General features: G+C 37.5%; 1 protein-coding gene across 1 annotated transcript in view; it reads left to right on the forward strand.

Annotated features, from left to right (window-relative positions):
• The window catches only part of THSD7B (thrombospondin type 1 domain containing 7B), a 675,055-nt gene that overhangs the window by 543,682 nt on the left and 107,646 nt on the right, over positions 1 to 23,727 (forward strand). The gene's annotated exons all lie outside the window — the stretch shown is intronic.

Below are 23,727 nucleotides of genomic sequence, written 5' to 3' on the forward strand. Positions count from 1 at the left end.
TGGCTATAATATCATCATTAATTTATTATAGTGTAATATAAGTCAACACTGACTTCTGTAAAATATAGGAACTTTGCACAGTGTAGCTCCCTTTCCCCCCATTCTTTTTGTATTGTTAAGTGTATTACATCTGTATGCTTTATAAGCCCCAAAATATCATATTATAAATTCTGCTTTATATAATTCTGTGTCATAAAGAGGTTGAGAAAAGAGAAATGCATGTGTGCGTGTGTGTGTGTATGTGTTATTAGATGTTTACCCCATATTTATCATTTCTGGTGCTCTTCATTTCTTCCACAGTAGCTAAGTTCTCATTTTGTGTTGTTTTTCTTCAGCCTAAAGGACTACTTTTACCATATTTTATAGTACAGTTCTCCTAGCAACAGATTTTTTCTGGTTTTCCTTATTTGGAAAAGTCTTTATTTCACCTTCATTTTTGAAGAATGGTTTTCCATAATGGATATGGAATTCTTCATTGATTTTTTTGTTCTGTCAGCACTTTGAATGGCATTCTGATGTCTCTGGCTTCCATTGTTTCTGAAGATAATTCTGCCATTAATCATATAGTCTTTCCCTTGTATGTGATTGGTCACTTTTCTCTTGGTACTTTCAGGATTTTATCTTTATTTTTGGCTCTCAGCAGTAGACCATTATGCATCTAGGTGCAGACTCATTTGTGTTTATGCTACTTGGGATTTGTTGAGCCTCCTGAGTGTATAGATTAATATTTTTCACCAATTTGGGAAGGTTTTAGCCATTATTTATTAAAATATTTCACTTCCCCTTTCCTTCTCTCATCTTCTGGGGCTCCAATTGTATGAGTGTTGGAATGCTTGATATTGTATTACAGATTTCTGAGGCTCTGTTCATTCCTCTTAAACATTTTTTTCTTTGTGTTCTTTGAATTGGATATTGATCTGTCCTCAAATTTATCTGTTTGCTCGTTATCTTTATATCTTTTAATTCTTTGGACATGTTTTTCTCTAATTCTTTGTATATATTTTTCTTCAGTTTGAGCAAATTTAGAATAGCTACTTTGAAGTCTCTGTCTGCTAAATTCACTCTGAGTCAATTTCTATTGACTGTTTTTTCCCCTGTGCATTGGTAACTTTCCTGTTTCTTTGCATGTCTAGTAATTTGTTTTGTGAGAAACTGGACAATGTAAATGATATGTTTGTAGTTACTTTTATGTCAGTGTTCTTTTATTCTGAGAGTTGTTATGCTGCTTTAACAGGCAATTAAATTTCCTGCATTTAAACTGCACAATCTGTCTGCCCTGGAGTGTGTAGTCCATATGTCTGTTCAGTGTTTGAAAGCCTGTTTCCTTTGCAGAGTTTCATGGTCAGCCAGTGATATATACAGAAGTTATGCACACACAACCCAATCCAGTAAAGTTTCTATCTTCTGTCACCTGAGCTGTGTGTTGGTTGACACATGGGCTCAATAGCATGCTCAACTCTCCCCAGGCTTTCAGTTTTTACCTGGGTCCCTGATGTGTCCTACCTGAATGCTTAGTTTAAGAGTAAGCCAGGGGTCTATGGAGAGTTTATTTTTTCAGCCTTTCTACATCTTCTTCGTTTCCAAAGTTCCTCACTTAAATTTCTAGTTGCTTTGCTGCTTGCCCTGAGCTGAGTCTGCAAACACCACTTGGTAAAGCTATGGGATTGTGCCATGCGAGCTGAGAGAATGGGAATGTGTGCAGCAGTGCAGCCGCAGAATCACAGTTCTCACGGGTGAATTAGCAGTTTCACAAGTGAACAATTCTCAAATCGTTGCCTACCTTTGGTCATTTTTCAATGTCCCGAAATGGGTATTTTTAATAATTTTGACCAATTTTAAACCTGTTTTCTGCAGAGTAGAATCAGCTGCCTTCCTCATCAAGGCATCCTTAGAAGTAGAATTCTTTCATTTTATGTTAAATGTTTTCATAAATCGTTTTAAATCACTCATGGAATCTTTATATATCATTTTTCTTTTAAATGAACATTAGATACTATTAAAGGACCTTGAAAAGCCTATGATAAAAGATATCATGTATTTACAGATTAACTTATTACAGGCACAGTTCTAAATCCTTTACATGTAATAATTCATTTTATCTTCCCAGCACTCCTTTGAGGCAGAATTATTATAGTCCTCATTTTAGATGAGTAAACTAGGCACAAACAGGATAAATGACTTGCCTAAGATCACCCAGCTAGTAAACATTAGAGCCAGGATTCAAATTCAGGCGTTCTGGGATAGTCACCATTATATACAGTCTCTTCTTCCCTAGCATTAGAGAAACAAACCTAAGGCAATATCACCAGTTCTCAAGGATTGCTCTTCACCTTCTGACATTGGCTGAATTACACCAGAAAAAGAAAACCCTGAAAATGGCCAAGCAACATGATTGAAAACCTCAGAAGGGTATATAGTATAGACCCCTGATATTTCCCAAGTGTCTTCCTCAAGCTTTCCCATGTTGAAGAACTCAAGATTCTTTAAGCCATGGGGTTTCTTTGTCATATTTTTAGCAATGCTGTTTATTTCTCTAATTCATACCCTATGCTTAGTACAGTCAGCCAGTCAAATAATAAGCAGCAGATTACATTGCAATTCCACATGAATTTTCTGAGGTCAAGAATTTTGGGGAGATAGGAAGTTTTGCTACAACACATACCTGAAAGGGCATAATAAAGTGAATTGTTGAAAAATTGGTGACATCTCTATAGCATTGATGTTTTAATTGGAGGTGAAGGAAATGGAGAGGATTCAGCTTCACATAAATATCTAGGCTTAACCAATGGAGCAGAAAAGCAAAGACAAAATCCTCTAATAATTTACAGTCAGAAAGATACAATCCAAATATCACAAGTAGGCATAAATATATTGTGTTCATTGAAAATTTCAAACTTTCAATAACTTGTAAAGTATGTAGTCACATATGAAAATAAAATAGGTAAATTTTTCATGAAGAATGATTTTCTTTGTCTTCTGTCTTACTGAAGGTACCCTAGAAAACAGATCCTGAGGCAAAGCTGGAGGAAGTGTGGTGAGGGCTATTCCGGAAACCAACACGTAATCAGGGGTGGTCCAGAGAGTGAGCAGAGTTTGCAGATGAGACAGCGGTGGGAGGTGGGAGTCACTATGAACCAAGTCTGAGGACTGGGAGACAAGCGATATCCAGAGGTGATGAGAGGGGCTGTAAATTGTGTCAGGCCCAGAGTTTGATGATGTCATTCCATTTACCTTTGTAAAATAAAATTTTATATGTCTCAAAGTAGTAATTCAGTTGCTTTCTGTCTATACGCCTCACTATATTTCTCTTTTCCTCCCTGTTTCGGTGACTTTCTGTCTCTTTTCATTATTGATAGCATTTTCTCACTAGACATCAACTGAAAATTGATGAAGGCCTCAGAATTGACCTTACACCCTCCATTACTGCTGATATATATGGCAGTGTATGTGACATATACGTATTGTATATCACGTCAATTAAAGGCCATGGGGAACTGCTCAGTTCATTTGGAGACTTAAAAGGCAATGCTTATTTCTTATATTTTCCCAAGTTTTATAAATTTATCATGTTTCAAAATTAGAATAAAATACATTTAAAATTTTCATAGCACATTTAAATAGATAGTTCTTAACATTGAGTAATAAGGACATCTGAGCAAAATAGAACTAGAGTTCCAATTCTACCTCTTTTATTTGTTAGCCAGATCACTCTGAGCACATCACTTAACTTTCCTAAGAATTATTTTCCTCATCTGTGAAGAGGGGATAGCAATACGCTTGAAGAGTCTTTGTAAAAGGTAAGTGTATCTCATTAGTCGTTGTGCAGTTGGAAAATCAACACCAATCTGGGTATTTAAGTCAGAGGAGGATTTTTTTGTAGGAAAATTTGCAAAAGAATTAGAAGAACTGGAGAAAAAAAAGAGGAGGAAGACATTACCCAGATGTCAGGAAGCTGCTACCATCTCTGGGGTGATGCCCATAAGAGCATTCTTGCCACTAACGTTGTTAGAACAGTTGCCTCCAATGGGACTGGAACCACGGCAGGTGGCGTGAGCAGGAGCTGTTGTCTGTTTGATGGAACTGCTAGCTGCTACTTCTAAGATGCTTAATTAGTAGAACTTGGGCTGCTGCTGCTGTTGCTACCACTACAGGAGGGTCCACTCCAAGCGGAATGTCTAACTTTTTACTGATTTCTCTTTTGGCATGAGTACTTCTAAGTGACAGAATATAACCAGAAACTTGTTAGCAAGGAAGTCTGCAAATTGTAGTTTGCAGGCTTCCAGCCCTAGCAGTTTGAAAGTGAGTATAGAAGGACAAGTTTGGGGCTGAAACTTCATAGGTAAATTCTAGTACATTAAAAGGCAATAAAATATAAAATATCTGCCCTTAGGTAGGGGTGTTAGCTGTCCTATTTTATACATTTAGACCTTCTTATTATTTCCTTCAAATTCTTCTTAGCAACAGTTCATAAGTACTTAGAATATAAAAGCAACAGCTTTACTTGGTCACTGATGCTTTTAAAAGGAAACATATGTCTCAAAGAACGAGTGAATGTCAGCAAAAAATATCAGATGTTGTCAATACATATTGCCATTCCCTTTCTGACAGTAAGACAGCTGAGCAGATATAGACAGAGAGCTCAGAGGTGTGGGAAGCATTGACACAAGAACTTTGCAAGAGAGATGCTAAGAGGTAGAGATTCTTTGTTTCTGATATTGTCCAATGCCCTTAATAAACTAAACACATTTTATGTTATTTAATAATTAGGTGAAAAAGCTCTAGATTTACAGTTAGAATGCATTCCCATCTTCGTTTTTCTGCCTAATTTGTGTAACTTTGGTGATACATTAGTAATCAGAATGTCTCTTCTCTTCTCTGGAGAAAAAAGGAGAGCTTGGATCAGTTAATTCTTTTTTTTTTTTTTTTTTTTTTTTTTTTTTTTCTCCCCGCTTCTTTTTTTCTCCCCAAATCCCCCCAGTACATAGTTGCATATTTTAGTTGTTGGGTTCTTCTAGTTGTGGCATGTGGGACTCCACCTCAACATGACCTAACGAGTGGTGCCATGTCCGTGCCCAGGATCCAAACCCTGGGCCACCGAAGCGGAGCACGCGAACTTAACCACTCGGCCACAGGGCCTGCCCCCTGGATCAGTTAATTCTCTTATGATCTTGTCCAGCTTTATTGATCTGTTCCATCAAAGATGATGATGATGATGACGACAACTTTTATAACTAATAGAATCTAATTGTTATGAAGCTAATCATATGCCAGACACTAGGGTAAGCACTCTATTATATAATATATAATGATAATGATAGTTAACGTGTTTGAAGCACCCCTATTTAACAGAGGGTCAAAATAGATATAAATAAGTGAACTAGTTACTCTGCCTGTATGAGAGTAGCTGAATCTAGGACTGAAACTAATTCTAAACTCTCCATTGAAAGCGTTAAATGTATAAAAGAAAGATGTTTATAAATACTAGATGTATTTTATGTCCCAAGTCTCCTAGGTAAGCACTGTGGCAGCAGGAGCACTTGTATCAATGGTAATGTATGTGGTGTCCTTTATTTATTGCTTGATTTCTTTTTACCAGTCCGTTCACATGCTATGCTTTGGTGTAAGAGACTTTTATCTTCAGCATCTTTGTGGCACAGTGTATTCACTAGGAAACCAATAAACATGGCAATGCTTCATTTTAAATTGAAGTTATGTATTATTGCTTTCATAATGCTAGAGGGTGATGAAATTTCTCCAGAATTACGTTTGATTATTTAATATGCTGGATAAATCATGATTAGTGCTTTAAAATCATTAGCCTTGGACCTTTAACACATCTCCAAATTGTTTGAAAGTTATGTCTCATGAACTGTTGTAGGTGGGCTCTGTGGTCGGTCAGAAGTAAAATGTTAACATCCCCTATTTCTAATCATTTCTCTGACCTGGAGTGGAGCTAAGGTTGGGGTTGTTGTTTCTGCTGCCTGGCAGTATAGCTGGCACAGGAGCAAAATTGCTATAGAGTCAAATAGCCATTGGGCATTGCCCATGGGATGATGTCTAATTTGTATGAATTTCTGGGTAAGAAGAAGCTTTTCCTGGGATCTCAGGGTCCCAAATTATAGAAATTTCACAGTCCTTATTTAATAGGTATCCTATTCCAATTCAGCATCACAGCATTATTCTTAACACAAATAGCAAAACAGATATTTGTTGAGCTCTCTGTGCCAGCCATTGTGCCAGGTAGGATCTATGATCATGAAAGTCAATGAGACCATCACTGTCACCAAGAAGCTCAGTCTCTAATGGGTAGGGACCCAATGGATGAATTACAACAGGCCATGAAAAGTACAGCACACATTTGTCTAAGGAAAAGAAGCCGGGAGGAGGCGCCCACCCCACGCCTCTTTGCCTTCTCTTTGGACTCCTTCCCTTACCCATTAATCCATCTCTCACTGGCAGGGCTGTACTAATGCAGAGGAATAGAGCTGTTAGTGTCTCAGCCCTATTTGTTTTCTGTGATCAGAACCTGGTTGGACGAGGTGGAGATGCCAGCTGGCAAGGCTGTTCTGGTAGATCAGGGACAGTAGAGGGGATGCTGGCATCTGCCTGGCTTTTGAGACTTCTCTGGCAATCTGGTTCCCCACAGAGCAGGAGTGCTCCTTAGCATATGGTCTCTGTGTCACACAGCAGAGCATTGGAGGGCCTGTCAATTATAGGACATTCGCACAGCAGGGCAGGCTCTCCTGGCATGTGTCCCTGAGCTTTTGAGTAACATCACCCCATGTTCTGTGTTGTGTTCAAGCACAAGATACCCAGTGCTCAGATCTCTCCTCGTGGGGGTCATGAAGCACAATCCCACAAGTCCTGCTTTGCTCTGCACTTTATAAACATGTACAGCCTCCTAAATGGAGGTAAACTTCCCTTTCTTCTGAACTCAGCCTGAGGATCATATGGGCTGGGCCATCTTTTGCCAAGGTTTGGACCAGCTCAGATAAACCTCTCTTGGTGCAATTACCAAGACACCTCCATGGATGCCCTGTATAAATGGCATCTAGATGTAAAAGACCTAAGCTTAATTTCTAGCTTTGTATGTGTTTCTTTTGTAACATGAGTAAGTCAATTTATATGTCCACTTCATTCATCTCAAAAACAGAATGATAACAACCCAGATATTTTACAGACTTGTCACTGCCTTGCATGCTTGATTTTCTTCTCTGTGTTTACTGTATTTCTTGCCACATGGAAGTGCTTGATGGATATTTCTTGAATGATTTTCTGGTGAGGGAAAGAAAGCAGTTCAAGCGGATTGGTTTTCATTTTTTTTTTTTTTTTTTTAATAATGGAGAGGAAAGAATAAGGATGGGGCAGCAGTGGAATTCTTTGGCACTTAGGAACCTTAGTTGCAGCTCCTTTTGCTCTGAACTTTCCACTCCTTTGTATTATTTTGTTGTCATTTGTATAAATCCAGCTCCATAAGGGCAAAGTTTTATAGTGGGCCTACCTGCTACTTGAATGAGAACAAAGCAGATTTAGATTAGAAATCTCTCAGCAGAGCAGAACGGAGCACTTAGAATTATATGTTATGACACCACATACATTTACTCCCAATAGATCATTTCTGCATTTAAGACTCTGCCAATTACTACCATTTGTGCTGGGTGATTGCATTCAAACTAGTTGTTCATCTGTCTGATGGCAAGGATCTCATCTCATTCATCTTAAATATCCCTAACACATAGTGGATTACGCTCCACATAATGCCTACTAAACAGACGTGTGTTCTGAATGAATATCCTGGAGGATTGGTGTTTTACAGTGTAAATGCCACAATCTAAAAAATGCTGCAAGTAATAATGTACTTTCCTTAAGCCACTGTAATCATATAAATATTATTTCAGATTCACACATGTAGAAATGGATTGTGTATATATTCAGTGCTGAGTGTAAGTTGCTATTTTTATTTTGCTAATAGCCTCTTCTATCATTAATTAAAAGTTCAATTTTTACCACATTGATTTTATTTGCCAATTTAACTTTCAAATGTTTTCCGGATCCACCCCGGCGGCACCACTGTTAAGTGCGCACGTTCCACTTTGGCGGCCCAGGGTTCGCCAGTTTGGAACCTGGTGCGGACATGGCACCATGTGGCAAGCCATGCTGTGGTAGGCATCCCACATATAAAATAGAGGAAGATGGGCATGGATGTTAGCTCACGGCTAATCTTCCTCAAAAAAAAAAAAAAAGTTTTCCATGTGTCTCTGTGTCTTCATAAGATTATGATATTTTCAACAGCGGAAAGGTCTGTTTCTTCTCATGTTTGGAATTTCCCGTGGTGTCTTGAGTCATGGGCTTTTAGAAATAGGAGGAAGCATAGAAATAATTGAATCTGATCCCACGTTATCCTAAGTTGTTGCCTGTTACCTTTGTGTACTCACACAGAATAGGAAGAGTACTAGAAGAATTGATATGATAAAAACTATCATTTTCAAATTGTGCTCTGGTAAGTTTCTCATCTTACATTGAAAATTTCTAAGAACAATTTTAGATACTTGAAATATATGGTAGACACAGTTGGTTGCCTACCCCATGATTGCCTGCCCAATAGCCATTCTTCCTTCCATTCCTTTTTTAATGCTAGTAGAACCCAAAGGTATTCAGTCAATTATACATCCAACTCCACTGAGTTCATCAAGATGGGTCTAAGCTGGTCGTGGTTACTCCATTACACCGTTTCAGTCAGCTCTGACCTAGGTCTTGCAATCTCTACTTATACATCTCTAGGGCACACTCTTGTTTTAAGCTCTAGGGTAAGACTCAGGCACCATCTTTCTTTTTCTTTTTTTTAAGATCACTGTACGATTCTAAATGTGAAGCCATAGTTGAAAACCACTGCTGTAGCATATTCTGAATAAACAAGTTCTCAACACATACCTCCTAGTTAAAAATTACATTAAGGGAATTTAATTTTATGTCAAGATAGTTTTTTATGGATTTTTTTCCATTAAAATAGTCTACTAATCAATTTCTGGATTTCACCCAACTCTATTTACAGGCTACTAAGTGAAACTGCATGTGTATTTACTGCACTGAAACACTAGCAACAGCAACAACAGAAAGTCCTGCTGCTTTGAGTTTTGTAGCCTGTCAAAATGTCAAAAGATTGGCATCAAAACCTCATTTTAAAAGAATGCCTTGAGATACTAATAGGATATTCAGTAAGCTACTGGAAAATCCCAACACAGCCTGGGGAGGCTTTGCAGTTAGCCTAACAGACATTTTCCAACTCATGAAGAAGTTCTTCATATGGAACTGCCTGCTCTCCATCTCTGCCATGGACCGCTGGAAATTGCTGCATGGCTGCCAGAGCGTGGGAGCCATGCTTGTTAGAGCTCACTGTTCATTTTTCTTTCTTTCCTGCTCACTACTATTTTTGAGTCCAAGCTAAAATAGGTGCCTCCTCACCTTCCCTCACTGTCTGGAACAGAAATGTCTGCAATTTTAATAGGTGTCTGCTGCATCCTTCTCTATGTTTGCTAAATCAATATTATAGAGTCAACTGCCATGTATTAAATGTTGAATAAGAAACAGTTCCAACTCTCAAGGAGCTGATATTCTGTTTTGTAAGTATCTAGTATACAGAAAAGGCATTTATTTGTGAGGTCAGGAAATTGATATGCAGTGGTCTGAAGTGAACTTCCAATCTTAGGTCATGCCTACTGGGGCAGCCCATCCTCTCAGGACTGATATTCCATGGATATGTACTTGTTTGGTTCACCTTCCTATGATTGTTTATTGACATTTCTGATTGGTGTGTGCCAACCTAAAGGAAAGCTGTTTCTCTACTCATAACGCCTCTGACATCAAATGTTTGTGGGTGTTTTCCCGACACCAACCAATTCTCCAACTTTCTGGACTCCAACTGGTTATCCTGTAATTTAGTTCAATTCTGGCACTAACTACTTGGAGTTAATGTCAGATTCCACAGGTTTAAGGGCTCAGTCCCACAAGACTGCCCTTATTTCAGATGCCAGTCGCAAGTATTGGGTCTCCAGGGTATCCACACTTCTGTCTGACTTGCTAACAAATTCAAGAGTTCCCACAACCCTTGCCCCAGGTTTGATGATTTGCTAGAACAGCTCACAAAATTCAAGGAAACATTCACTTACATTTACCAGTTTATTATAAAGGATATTGTGAAGTATACACATGAACAGCCAGATGAAGAGGTATATAGGGTGAAGTCCTGAAGAGTTCCTCACGCAGGAGCTTCCGTCCCCTTGGAGTTGGGGTGTGCCCCCCTCCAGCACGTGGATGTGTTCACCAACCTAGAATCTCGCTGAGCCCTTTTGTTTAGAGTTATATGGAGGTTATATTATGTAGGCATGGTTGATTAAGTCATTGGCCATTGGTGATGAGCTCGATCTCCAACCCTTCTCCCCTCCATGGAGGTTGGGGGTTGGGGCTGAAAAGTCCAAGCTAAAAGCTTTTCTGGGGGCCAACCTCAATCCTGGGGCTATCCGGGAGCCCATCATGAATCACCTTATTGGAACCAAAGATGCTTTTTATCCAGGAAACTCCAAGGGATTGAGAAGCTCTATGTCAGGAATCAGGGGCAGAGAGAAAATATATATTTCTTATTCTGTCACACAGCCATACAGATTGTTCAATGTTTTGAATAGTTTGTTCTAGAACTTGTATTCACTTAATTATGGACAGCACTGTTTGGCATTTGGTTGCTTACTCTCTTTTCATGTGTGCCAACAACTGGGATTGAAGACCGAGGAGTTTGTGCTGCATGTTTTATGGGATTGTTGTTGGTTTGTCTTTTTTGTTTGTTGGCTTGAATTTGATTTACTTTCCCCATATGCTTGGCACATCCTCGGTACTGAGTATGAAATAAATATTTGTTGTTTCATTAAGAGGTTCAAAATACCAGGGGTAGTGGGGCCACACATGAATGTTCTGTTCGCGTGAGAGGTATACTTACAAGGGATGGTGTCAGCACAAGAACTGCTAAGGAGAAAATGGAAGAAAAATGGAAGACACACATCATGTACAATTTCTAGCATTCCCTGTCACTGACCCCAAACAAGACAGTTTATTCTAACTCTTAACATCACAAAAGGGAACCGCTGCCCCAGGTGAGAGCTGAGGTGAGAACTTTCACCTCCTTGGGAGCAGCGAATATGAGTGTCTCCTCACTTGAGCAGGCAGCCTATTACCATGTCTTTGGCCCACACGTTTCATTAGGCAAACCCCTTTCCAAGAACTAGTTACTTATACTTATTTATCCACGTCGCAACCATGTACAGTTTTTCTCTCTTCTCTTGAAACTCTTAACTGCCACTCAGGGATGAATTTTAAAATATGCTGTCATTATGCAGCTTAAGTAATGTTTTGCGTTCGTACTTTGTTGTGTTGATCGATGTCGGCCACACTTTGCAAACATGCTAGTGCAATTTAATTTGTTTAAATATAATTAATACCAATATTTCACAATGTGCCATGCTTACAAATGGGAATACTATAGTCAGAAAGTGTAGCGACTAATGGGAAAAAAAGCCAGAGAGCAAAAGAACTGCTGATGAGTTCACACATTTATAAGTGTTTAATGAGTCAGAGGGGGCTGATAAGTGTCTATGTAACCAAATTACCCTCTCTGTTCCTAGCTCTTAATGTAGTCATACATTTCTATTTATGAGTCACATAAAAGCTAGCTTCACCCAGCCTCTGTGACAGTTGGTGTGCCAGCCAACCCCTTTCCTCCTTAGTCTGTAAGTATCTCTTCTTTTGTGCCTTGCCCTTTGTTTCCCAGATATAACACTTCAGCTCCAGATGTTTGCACCTCTCCAGCTCCTCCCAACCTGGCAACCGTTTGGCATGTTTTCTCTGCCTCACTTCTCCCTTCTCTCCCCGGTGTCAGTGTACTTGCTGCCTGGCGACAGGAGGATAGGGCCATGCCCCCTACTAGCCTCTGCCTCGCAGGAAGAGAAGACCTGGCTACTGGGTGCATTCCCTTCCTAACCTTGTCATCCAGGAGGATGGTGCAAAATCAACTTCTTGAAAAAATAAAATATTCAGTTACCAGATGACTTCTTTTATGCTCATTCAAGCAACCAATAATTATTATTTGCAAGACACTGTCCTAGAGGCTGAAAATTCAGAGCTATGACCTCAATAAGCTTTTAATTTATGGAGGAATAAACTGATTTTTTTTCAGTTTCATTAATAATTATTTTCATTTGCATTACTAATTAATTTCATTATTATGGTATTAATACTTAATTGTGGCACACTGTGATAAGTGTTTTGAATAACAGTCTATTGGAGCATAGAGGAGAGATGTCCTGGAGGCTTGAACTGTGATTTGAAGGATTAACAGCTTGAAAATTAACACATACACTCAAAAGAACATAAAATATCACCAAAGAGGAAAACTCCCAGGAATTTTGTACTGCTTCTCCAATCTGAAACCACCAAAGGGATGGATCAGCAAAACCTTAGATATTCTTCAGAGAAATGAATGATTTTGGAAAGGGAATAAAAAGATATGAATTGCTAGAAGGAAGTATTGATTAAAGGATTAAAAGAACCAATGTACTTTGGCAGGAGAATGACTGTGGCTACATGTGCACACAAATTAGTTTAAAGTTTTTTAAAATGTGCTTGAATTCAGTTGAACAGTGGGTTATTTTGAAAACAGAATAACAGAATTCGGTCAGTTGTTTACAGAATAATCTTATTTGAATGGATTCAATTTGAATTAATAAAATAGTCTTGTAGAAATCAGTGTTTGTGTGTATGTGTAGAAACCGTATAAAAACATATGCCTTGCTAAAATAAATTTTCATTTATTTTGGCTGTGTGTTATCCTAAGGAAATAAGGAAATTTAGAAAAATATTTTCTAATTCATCAATGAGTTTAATTGATTCTGCCATAATAATATAAATCCACAGTCAGCTATCTTGCTCTTTTCTTTGGCTGAACATCATGGATATTTGCTGGTGTTGCTCTCTCCGAACTGACACCCCCTTTCTTGGTACCATTAATGCAAATTTATTTTGAAGAACCATTTTCCCCACTCATACTCTGCGATGTCTGGGTGGAGTTGACCCTATGCAATGGCAAACAGGAGTCTCTCACATGGAGAATCAGACACTGAGTAGCCCTGGCTACGGAGATTGACTCAGGGATGGACATGGGAGCCAACAAGAACTGCAACTGCTCAGGACAGAGATTGCTGGGGAAAAAAATGTGCTCTTTTTCATTAGACTCGAACATTGGCAGATATGAGGCTGGAGCTCTGGAGGAAGCCATCTTCTCAGGACCAGCGGAACTGAACACAGAGACAACAAAGAGAAAGCAGTCATTAGCTGGGAAGGGAGAAACCGGTTTTTAGAGTCATTTTTTTGGTTCACTGAATTAAGTGATACATAAAGTCTACCATGGACTTTTCAGCCATAAGAATAAATAAATTCCCATTTTGCTTAAACCATTGGTCTTGAGGTTTTGCCATTTGCAATAAGAACAGTCATGAGACAAACTGATCGGATACCTATATTTTTAACCTTCAATAATATCAAATTCATGTTCAACTTTATTGTGCACAAAATTGATGTCTGTTGCATTTCATTGCATACTTTGGAGGTAACTCTGCAGTTATTTGGAAAGGCAGCATGATGTAGAAAAGGAGTCAGATAGACCTAGGCTTTAACCCACACTGTTATCACGTATGCATTGTGTAACACTGAGCGTGTCATTTCAACTCGCTGAGCCCTTGTTTCCTCATTTGTTAGAGATAGTAGTGACTAACTCATAGGATTTTTATGAGGCCTAAGTGGGATAATATGTTGTGTAACAAGAGAAGAGTGATGGCTGCTGAATATTGTGAATCAAACAAAAGATATATTAGTGTCTTTACTTATAGTGCGATGTCTTTGCTTATTGCACTGCACTTAGAAGTGTACTTATAGATCATTCAGACACAACTTGTCTTCTGCAAGAGTAGCAGCAACTAACTAACTAACTAACTAAATAAGAGTTTATAACCGTCATTAAAATTGACATCCCTTGCCTGATCTAGTGCCAAAGCCTCCTAGCAGTGGAGGATTAAACTCCCCAGTTTAGTCCAGCCCCCTACACTGCCTATTTAATAACCCTCTTTGGTTTCCCATTGCATACACATGGCATTTCTCAAAATTTAATCTGAGGACAACCAGCACAGAATCACTGTAGGTGTTACAAATACGTACTCCTGAACTCCATGGCAGACCTACTTTCTTAGAATCTTTAGGAGCTTCTGAACTACTTGCTAAAGTTCAAGACCTACTGGCCCATAGGATAAAGACCACATTAATTGGGATGGCACACAGAGCACTTGACAGCCTGGCACTTTCCAGACTCATCTTTCTACCATTTAGTTCTTTCTCCACCCTCTATATTCCAGCCAGACCAAAAATTCTTGGCATTCCTTGATCATATAATTATCTTTAATCACTAAAATTTTCCTACCTGTAATTATTTTCACCTGAAAAATCTTTCTCTTCACAAATTCCTACTTACTGCTAGTGACAGAGGTGAAGTTAAATCTTCCAGGATTCCCCTACTTTTACAGACAGACATAGTCCTTTTCCTAAGACACTTTTTACTTTTATGAAGTGTTTGTTTTACGTGACTGTTATCATACTTCCCTCCCTCACCTCCTCCACTGGACTATGAGCAATCCAGATACAATTGTTATTATTTAATGAGGTACTGAGTGAATAAGGTAATGAATAAATGAATCAATGGAAGAATGATTCACTGTGACAGGCATTAGGAGCACCATGATATTCAGGCAAAGTGGGGATTTCCAATGCAATTAGGGAATTAGCTCTTTCACCTAAAATTTATTTGATAACATAAGGCCTGCATGTGCTAAGGGACTTATGATTGTCCAAAATATAAAGGCTAAATAATTGCATTGGGCTTATGGAGGCCTGATAAAGAAGGTGAAATGAGAGTTGAGGCTTGAAGAAGAATAAACAAGCATTGTAGACAGGCAGGTGTAGTATAAAATTTCCAAGGAATCTGGATCTTTTAAGGAATTTAGAATCCTCCAAAAAGTTTTAAAAAGACATCCACAGTGCATTCGTGCTCAGAGAAACCACAGAAAACTTCAGAAATTTAAATGGAAAGTTTAAGCTTTTAGAGGGGGATATGTTTAAAAAAATCATCAGGAGAATTAAACCATCCTTTAGATATCACACTTATTTCTCTGGCTGTGGTTGAGATGAGAGATGAGACTAGACCCCCATGGGTTTAAAGTTTGGCCATCTAACTTTGTGGCAGCACTTCGGGGAGTGTCCTGCCCCACGTATTTGAAATTCGAGTGACAAGTGGATGATGATTCAATTAACATTAAAAGGGAAAGTGCCTTTTAACTAGTGTGTAGGAAGAATTAAGTGGAAAGGAGCCTTTTAAATTTTGTTTTACTGCTCTTTCTAAATATTGACTGTTAATTGAAAAACAGTTACTGTTAGTAGCACAGCATGTTCTGTAGTACACCTGGGAGAATTAGAGTGTACAAGCTGTGCAGATCTGTAGAAAAAGATCAGCATCCTATGATTGCTCTTGCAATCAGCTACAGTCGTGTGTCTACCTCTTGTTCCCTTTGCAATAGTCAATTGTTGACTAATAGGTAAAGAAGTTCTGGGGATCCAAAATGAGCAAGCTATGTTTACAAATGGAACTTTTGAACAGTGTTTTTAAGAGCATGTTCCAGGGATGTTATATTCTGCTCCCCAAAGGGTTCCATGTTAAAATAAGTTTGAAAAACATGAATGTTAGAAAATTTAAAGCTGCTTCTTTTTGGAACTCTTGGAACTTCTGATATATAAATGTGTGTTATGAAAGAAAGTGATATATATACAGAAAGAGAGAGAGAGCAATGTTTCACAAATATGTATAATTACACAATTTTTTAAAAATTGAACATCTCACAGATTTACAGCCTTTTCTTTGACCACAAAAGATGCTGCAATCTGATCTATTAAGCCATTTGTAGATTTGCATGGGGATATTGCTGGACATGCCTGAATGACATGCCAGGCCTCACCATGTTTCTCAATGACAAGGTACACTATTCATATTGCAGTCCCTGCAAATGGTGTCTCTGGAGCACAGTTGAAATGGGTCTCAGTTTCAGTATGAATGATATTCCTGGATATGTCAGATAATCCTTATAATGACGACAAGATAGAGCTTCAGGGCCACTCGATCATTGGCCTTGCTTGGATGATTATGCTATTTTAGCACTAGGCTTTTTTCTTTTATTTACCAAGACAGGAAGATGAACCACACTGTTTCAGGCAAAACCAGGAGGTCCAAAGAGGCTACATTAAGGGGGAGCCCCAGTGATCAATATTACAAGCCTCATCTTAGGGACCAGGATGCGGAAGTAGGACTTCAGGAGACGTGGAAAAAGGAGACAGGGTTCTGTAAAGTGCAAAATAGACTAAAGCGGGGCTGGCCCCGTGGCCGAGTGGTTAAGTTCGTGCGCTCTGCTGCAGGCGGCCCAGTGTTTCGTTGGTTTGAATCCTGGGCGCGGACATGGCACTGCTCATCACACCACGCTGAGGCAGCGTCCCACATGCCATGGCTAGAAGGACCCACAACGAAGAATATACAACTATGTACCGGGGGGCTTTGGGGAGAAAAAGGAAAAAAATAAAATCTTAAAAAAAAAAATAGACTAATGCGTATGGGAACAACAGTAGGACCTATTACTAGAATTGCAAAGGTAAGTGGCAGGGCTTGGTTGCTGGACTTAGGATACAGAGGATACCATTGATCCTTGAATTTGATATATAACCAGCCAGATTCAACAGTTCTCAAATATCCAAACATGCAATATTTGGGATAGATTTTCTACCAGTGCAAAGCATTTTTGTAGCCTAATCTTCTTATTGTTAAGTGGGAGGTTTAAAGATTTCAAACTCATTGTTTTCATAGCCAGAAAAACAAAATCACCGTGAGCAAGCTCATCTTATAGGGGAATACAGGTATGCTATCCCACAGCAGTGAGAGCTGCCCTGGTGAGCTGCACACCCTGCTTTCCTCTGAAAACAGCACTTGACTGTATGGTATTTGCATTGCTAGGGCTCTGAAGATCAGTAAAGCAGTCTTATCAGAGTATAATATTTTCTGCAATTAATGATGGCATAGACTTAATGCTGAACCCAAAAAATATCTTGACACAGATGCCCTTGCTACATGACTTTGTTGGAAAAAGTATGGATCTGATTCAAGTCAGCAATGATTGAGTCCAGAGGCAGGCCCCCGGGCTAAGAACTATTAGTGTGAAATTCAGTTCTTAAGCACTTGAAACCAGCACTCTCAGTTAATGAAAATCTTCTGAAAGCTTATGTGGATATCTTATTTTCCGCACTAGAGTTCTTTAAGCAATATAATTACGTGGAAATTTGTATAATTATACCTATAATTACCTAATAATTGGCATAACTAACTAAAGACTCTCTTGGGAGGTTACAACTGACCAGTTACACCGGCAGTCAGCTAATTTCAGATGCAATTATATTTGCATGTAATTTTGTACACCTGCAGTTAATTGCAAGGGCTAAAGGTGCACTTAAGACAAAAGAGCCTATGTGACTATTTCCCTTTAATGCTTGTGTGCATTATCCCACTACCTACTGTTGGATGCTTAATTTCAGCATGACTTTAAATTCTTAGTAGGTACAGTGTCTGGCTGGAGCGACATGGAGACTGGGTGAGTCTCTGCTCGTAGGATATCAAGTGGTGCTATTGGCGGAGAAATGAGCCCAATTCTGGGGCTCATAGCCAAATAGAGATGATTAGACTTTTGTAAAATAAACAGAGAAAGTGTATTTGACAGAGCAAAGTGTACTTGAAAAGAAGAGCTCATTTTAATTGTATTTTTGGAGTTGAATCTTAAAGAAGTGAGGTTAGGAGCTCTGATTTGCCAGGTTAATTGCTTAGCATAATATTGAGAAAACAGTAGGTGTTCAATGAATGTTTGGTGAGTGAATGAACAAGCCTTGCAGTTACTTTAGGATCATTTTGAATCTGCTTCTTGAGATATTATTAGAACAGTCTTGATCAAATATATTTTGCTATTTTCTCTGCATATCAAATGCCGATAAAGAATGTTTTTCTAAACACATGGAGCTATTACTGTCTTGCCTCCTAAAAAATAAATTCTTAGATCTTTGGTATTACTAATCATTGAAGAAACCAGAGATGACCTAATTATAGAAATGGCAAAACTTTTAGATTAAGGAAAAAAAGAATTATTCTAGACCGTTCTGCTTCTATGTGTTTCATAATTTACTAAATTTCTACAAAACACATTTAATTCAGATTTAATTTGATGGGATCACAGCCCACAGGGAAAAATGAACATCTCTGAGGTAAAGTTTCTTATTAGAGAGTGCAAGAAATTAGATGATTTGCTATAAACGATTAAATGCTTGATTATCTGTTGTGTGTATCCTTCGGAGTTTGTCTCAATATGCAGAGTATTGTTGGCTTTCTCTCTACATCTTTGTTTCTCATTTTTATTCTGACTCTGCTCTTTTCTATAGAATTTTATGATCTCACTTGTAATTTTTAATAATGGTTAATTTAGAAATTTTATAATAACTGAAAACTATGAAAATGTCTATACACCAGCTATTTAGTGGCTATATGGATGAAATTACAGTTAATAGGATGAAAATATCTGATGAAAAATAATGAGTCAAAATAGTAGATAAGCCATGGCTCTGATATTAAAATATAGTTCATACATCTTAAAATATTGGGGTCAGAAAAATGGGGAAGTGAATATCTGACCTACACATAGTTTGTTCGGAGAAGGTCGACATAGATATATGATATAGATATCTGTACATCTGTAGTATATGTCTATATCTGATATCTATATACATCATATCTATGTAATGTATCTTATGTAATGTACATAGTATGTAATATTTGTATGTAAATACATAATTGTACAGGTATGCATGATGAAATAGCTTATTTTCCTAATGCTGTAGCTTAAAAATATTAGATGGAGAACACAAAACACATTTGCTTTATTTTAACTCACCAAATTGCTTTTAGGTATAAATGACTCCCTGTTGCTAATTTAATTTCTTCAGAATGCATTATTCCTGACTCATTCCTCTAGTATTAGGAATGTTCCAGTTTGCCATAACATGATGGTCCAGGACAAGTTTCCTAGGAAATAAGAAGAAAACAGAGTAAAACCTGTTTTTCCTACACTGGTAAAATCTACCTGCCTCTCTACTTTTACATGAAAAACAACTCTTTGTTATTTTACAACTTTCAGATTTACCTTAATCCACTAACTCCATTACTCCCCCTTCATTTCAATACCCTATTTAAAAAAGACAAACAAACAAGAAACAGATTCTTGCTATTCTGATATACAGCAAGAAGTTAAGCAAAGCATTAAGTTGTTATTATTTGTGGTTTTGGCATATTTGTTTTAGATCTTCTATTCCAACAGAGGCTTTGTTTAAGGACCTAGTCTAGTGATATGTAAAGCAGTGGATTGTAAATGTTATGTAAATAGCTCTCTGAAAAAGAAAAAAGTAACGATTCCCTAGATAGATTATTATATTTGTCTTAATGTAGTCATAGCACACACCCCCCTTAGCCTGGGCTGCCACTGGGTTTTCCAGGTTATTGAGATTTCAGCAAGTTGCATCTGATTAAAGTGCTCTCAGAACCAGCAATCTGCCTCTGATAATGTTGTTTGTTTGCCTGACTGATTCTCTTATTAGATAGAAGCACAATGGAAACTTTGACTAACACTTGATTTGGCAATTGCAATCTTAGGAGCTTCCTCTCTCCAATATCACTCTTATTTATTCCAATGTCCTAAAAGAAAAGTATATATTGAATGACTCTACCCATGCACACATGATCACACAGGCACCTGGGTGAGTGGGCGTGCACACACGCCTGCGTGCGCGCACACACACACAGTTAATAGTATTAGGAAAGAAGCTTGTTTTGTTCCAACTTTGATTTTCCACAGTTTGAAACACTGATTATTTTCCTAATCCTACTATTTCCTCTTTTGACTTTGATCCAGTTTTATTCCTCCATTTTTAGTTTCTGCACCATCCAATAGAAATAGTCATTTCTTTTTCTGCCTGTTACCTATTTGCAGAGGATTTCAGAGGATTAATGAGAACCAGGATTCTAACAGCAGTATATCTATTTTGAGAAGTCATTGGTGGCTATTAAATAGCATATCGCAATTCCTTTCATGTCATTGTGAGCACAGAATAGCATTTTATGACCAACTAGAAGATGTACTTTTTGAAAAATATCGTTGATGAGATTCCTGGGAAATGCATTTTTTTTTCTCATTTGGTCTTCGAGGACAGAGCAAAATAGAGGTACTCTAAGGAAAGAGGAGTTGTGTTTGTTTCACTCAACTTTTCTATCTTTCTTTAATGTGTAAAATGTAAATAATACTTAATTCATTCTTACCATTAAGCACTAGATAGAAAGTAAATGCATAACTTATGGGGAAGTTTTATGCATTTCATGTTAAAAATATATGCTATCAATATGAATTTTCTTTTCTCCCCCAATTTTAAGATATATAGAAACATACACATAGATCTATAAGTAATAAATATGTCATTAGCATTTCTCAGTGAACATCTAAAATAAGCTGAAAAGCATATTGCTTATGATCATATCAGATAACTTTCATATAAAAGCCATATAATAGCATATTCTTTCATGTGATCCCACATTAAAATAGAGAGAGTGACTGCATATGGTATGCCTTGGTTTAATTATAATATTTCAAAAAATAGATATTCCATTTATATATCCTCCTAGAATTGAAATTTGCTTTGGTCTATTGAAAGCCTCTTTAACTATCCATTCATAAAAATCTCTATTTTTCCAATTTTTTCTAAGCTATATTTCAAATATTCTTTAGCATTTTATTTAACTTTATGGTGTGTAGCTCTGTAAAAAGTTGTGAATACAGATAATACTATGGAAAATATTTAATATGTAAAACTTGATAACAAATCTTTCATTTTTACTTATGGTTAATATTTCAAATTCACATTTCCCTTGGTAAGCATTCATTATTTATATAAGTCTGTACCATTTCTCTTCATTCTTGTTAATACATCTGGCTGAAAACTCATTATTCGTGGAAAAGTAGAGGAGGTCTGTGCAGGAACACACATGGAAAAAAAAGAAAGATGTTCATATCTCCTAGAAAGCTGCCTAAATTACTATTTATATTAATTGTCCTTAATATTTAATTTCAGGTAATGAATAAATCAGATTGCATGAAAATGGAATTCTAACATCTATCCCTATATCTTTAAGGGTAATGACCTCATTGACTGCATATAATATAGTATAGCTTTGAATTATCTTTTTAGCAACTTTTCTTATTCTGTAGTTATCAACCCTCTCAGTCCATGCTTAAGACATTATACCAGGTGCCTAATGTATAAAGTGGTGATTATAAATGGAATTAGTCGTTATTTAGTACTTCCTATGTGCCAAATGCTAGGATACAGCTAAGAGCAAGACAGTCAAAAGCTCTGCTTTGATGAAGCTCAAATGCTAGTGAAGGAAATAGATTGCAAAGAAGTAAACATATAAGTAAATAGTTACAGATAATGATGGATAGTGTGAAGAAAATAAACAAGGATAGGAGGAGAGAATGATCAGGAAAAAGATTTCTTTGAGATGGTGACATCAGAGCCTAGTCAAGAATGAGGTGAAAAGGGAAGCTGTAGTGCCTGAAGAAAGAATCTTATAGCCAGAGGGACAGACCTGGAAGCAGGCACTCACTTTCTTCTCTGGGGAACAGCGAGGGTGGTGTGGCTGGAGTGAAATGAGCTACAGGGAGAGTTGGAGATAATTTTAGAGAAATAGGCAGGGTGGGGTTACTTAGGGCTCAGTGGGCCATGAGTAAGAGAACCATGGGTTTGGTTCTAAGGGTGATAGGAGCCCCTGCAGGGTTTTGAGTAGTCAAGTGAATTGGTCTGAACTTGTCTGATGTATGTGCTATGGATATCAGTCTCAAAACAGACTCAGACTGCATCTAGGGAGCTAGAGCATAGGTATAAAAAGCTGTCTGTTGGGGCCAGCCCAGTGGCGCAGTGGTTAAGTTCGCATGCTCCGCTTCAGCGGCCTAGGGTTCGCCAGTTCAGATCCCAGGCATGAACCTACCCACTGCTTATCAAGCCATGCTGTGGCAGGTGTCCCACATATGAAATAGAGGAAGATGGGCACAGATGTTAGATCAGGACTAATCTTCCTCAAAAAAATAAAAATAAAAAAGCTGTCTGTTGAGCCTCAGGGATTCAAGGGAGTGTGGAGGCACAGATTTGTGGAAATTTAGGGTATGAGGAAGTAAGACCTGAACTGAGCTTTAAAGAAAGAATAGTATTTAGACATGTGAAAATGGAATTGGTCCAATGGGAAAGTTAAACAGTTTCTATTTAGGTACATTAAAGTTTACATAATAATAGTATTTGAAAGTAGAAATAGCCTTTGATAGTAGAAATAGCAGTTTGAGTAAAGCCAAAGAGAAAACTTAAGGCTGCATATAGAAGTATAAGTGGTTGAAATATCTTAAAGAAGTTTGCTCAAGAAGACTAGAGGATTAATCCTATCCCAAAATGATATATTTTAACCGGAGATTAAATAATTATGGCACCAAGATTTTTAAAAAGACAGAAAAAGGAAAAGTAATGTATGTAATTTCTGAAAAACAACTTAGTTTCTTAAAGTATAGTCAAATTCCCATATCTAATATGATTTTACTGCTTTGGAAAACTTCTTCACTATGTATCCTGAGAATTAACAAAGAGGTGCTTTTGATTGCTTTTATTTATTACCCTGTAGAAATTTAACCATTTCTATCGAAGAAATAACTTATTATTATGCATTGAGAGAATTTTTGGCCTTTATTGTTAATAATGCATTCATTATTTACACATATTTGTATCTATTTTCTGTCGAAGTGCAATGAGCCATAGTTAAATAGTTTTAGCAAACCTTGAGCCGTGGAGCTGTATTCCCAGAACACTACTAACTTTAACTTCAGAACAAGGCAAAAATGTAGGGTGTCTATAGAACAGGAATGAAACAAGCAATACACCAAAGTTTCTTTGTTCATTGGTCTAAATTCCATTCCATGGGCAATAATCATCAAGATCTGGTAGTAATATTAACGCAGCACATAAATCATACCCATAGATCTGATACTAATGTGCAATAAAATAATCATGGGAGCATTGTTCATTGTTCATTGATCACTTAACTGGGAGTTAATTATATCGAGCAATTATCATGAAACAGACATTTCTCTAATGTCAAGAATTTTCCTGAGTTTTTATCATTAAGTACTTTAATATTTTTATATTTCTATCTGAAGCCAAGGCTATTCTTTTTACTAGCCTATATAATTTATATCTGGCAAATGTATAAATTTTAATACTATTTTTGAAGTAGTGATAATAAGTCTGGCCACTTGTGAAGTTTGTGGAACCCTCTGAGCTCAGTGACTTCTGGTTGTAAATAACCATTATTTATAGATTGTGGTGATAATGGGTGTATTCAAATGAGATTAGAATTCCCAAGATGCAAGGTATATGGATGTTTAATTAACCTAACCAACTCAGTTTCTTTGAAACTAT

Source organism: Equus quagga, chromosome 4 (genome assembly GCF_021613505.1).
Source record: "Equus quagga isolate Etosha38 chromosome 4, UCLA_HA_Equagga_1.0, whole genome shotgun sequence".
Taxonomy (NCBI): domain Eukaryota; kingdom Metazoa; phylum Chordata; class Mammalia; order Perissodactyla; family Equidae; genus Equus; species Equus quagga.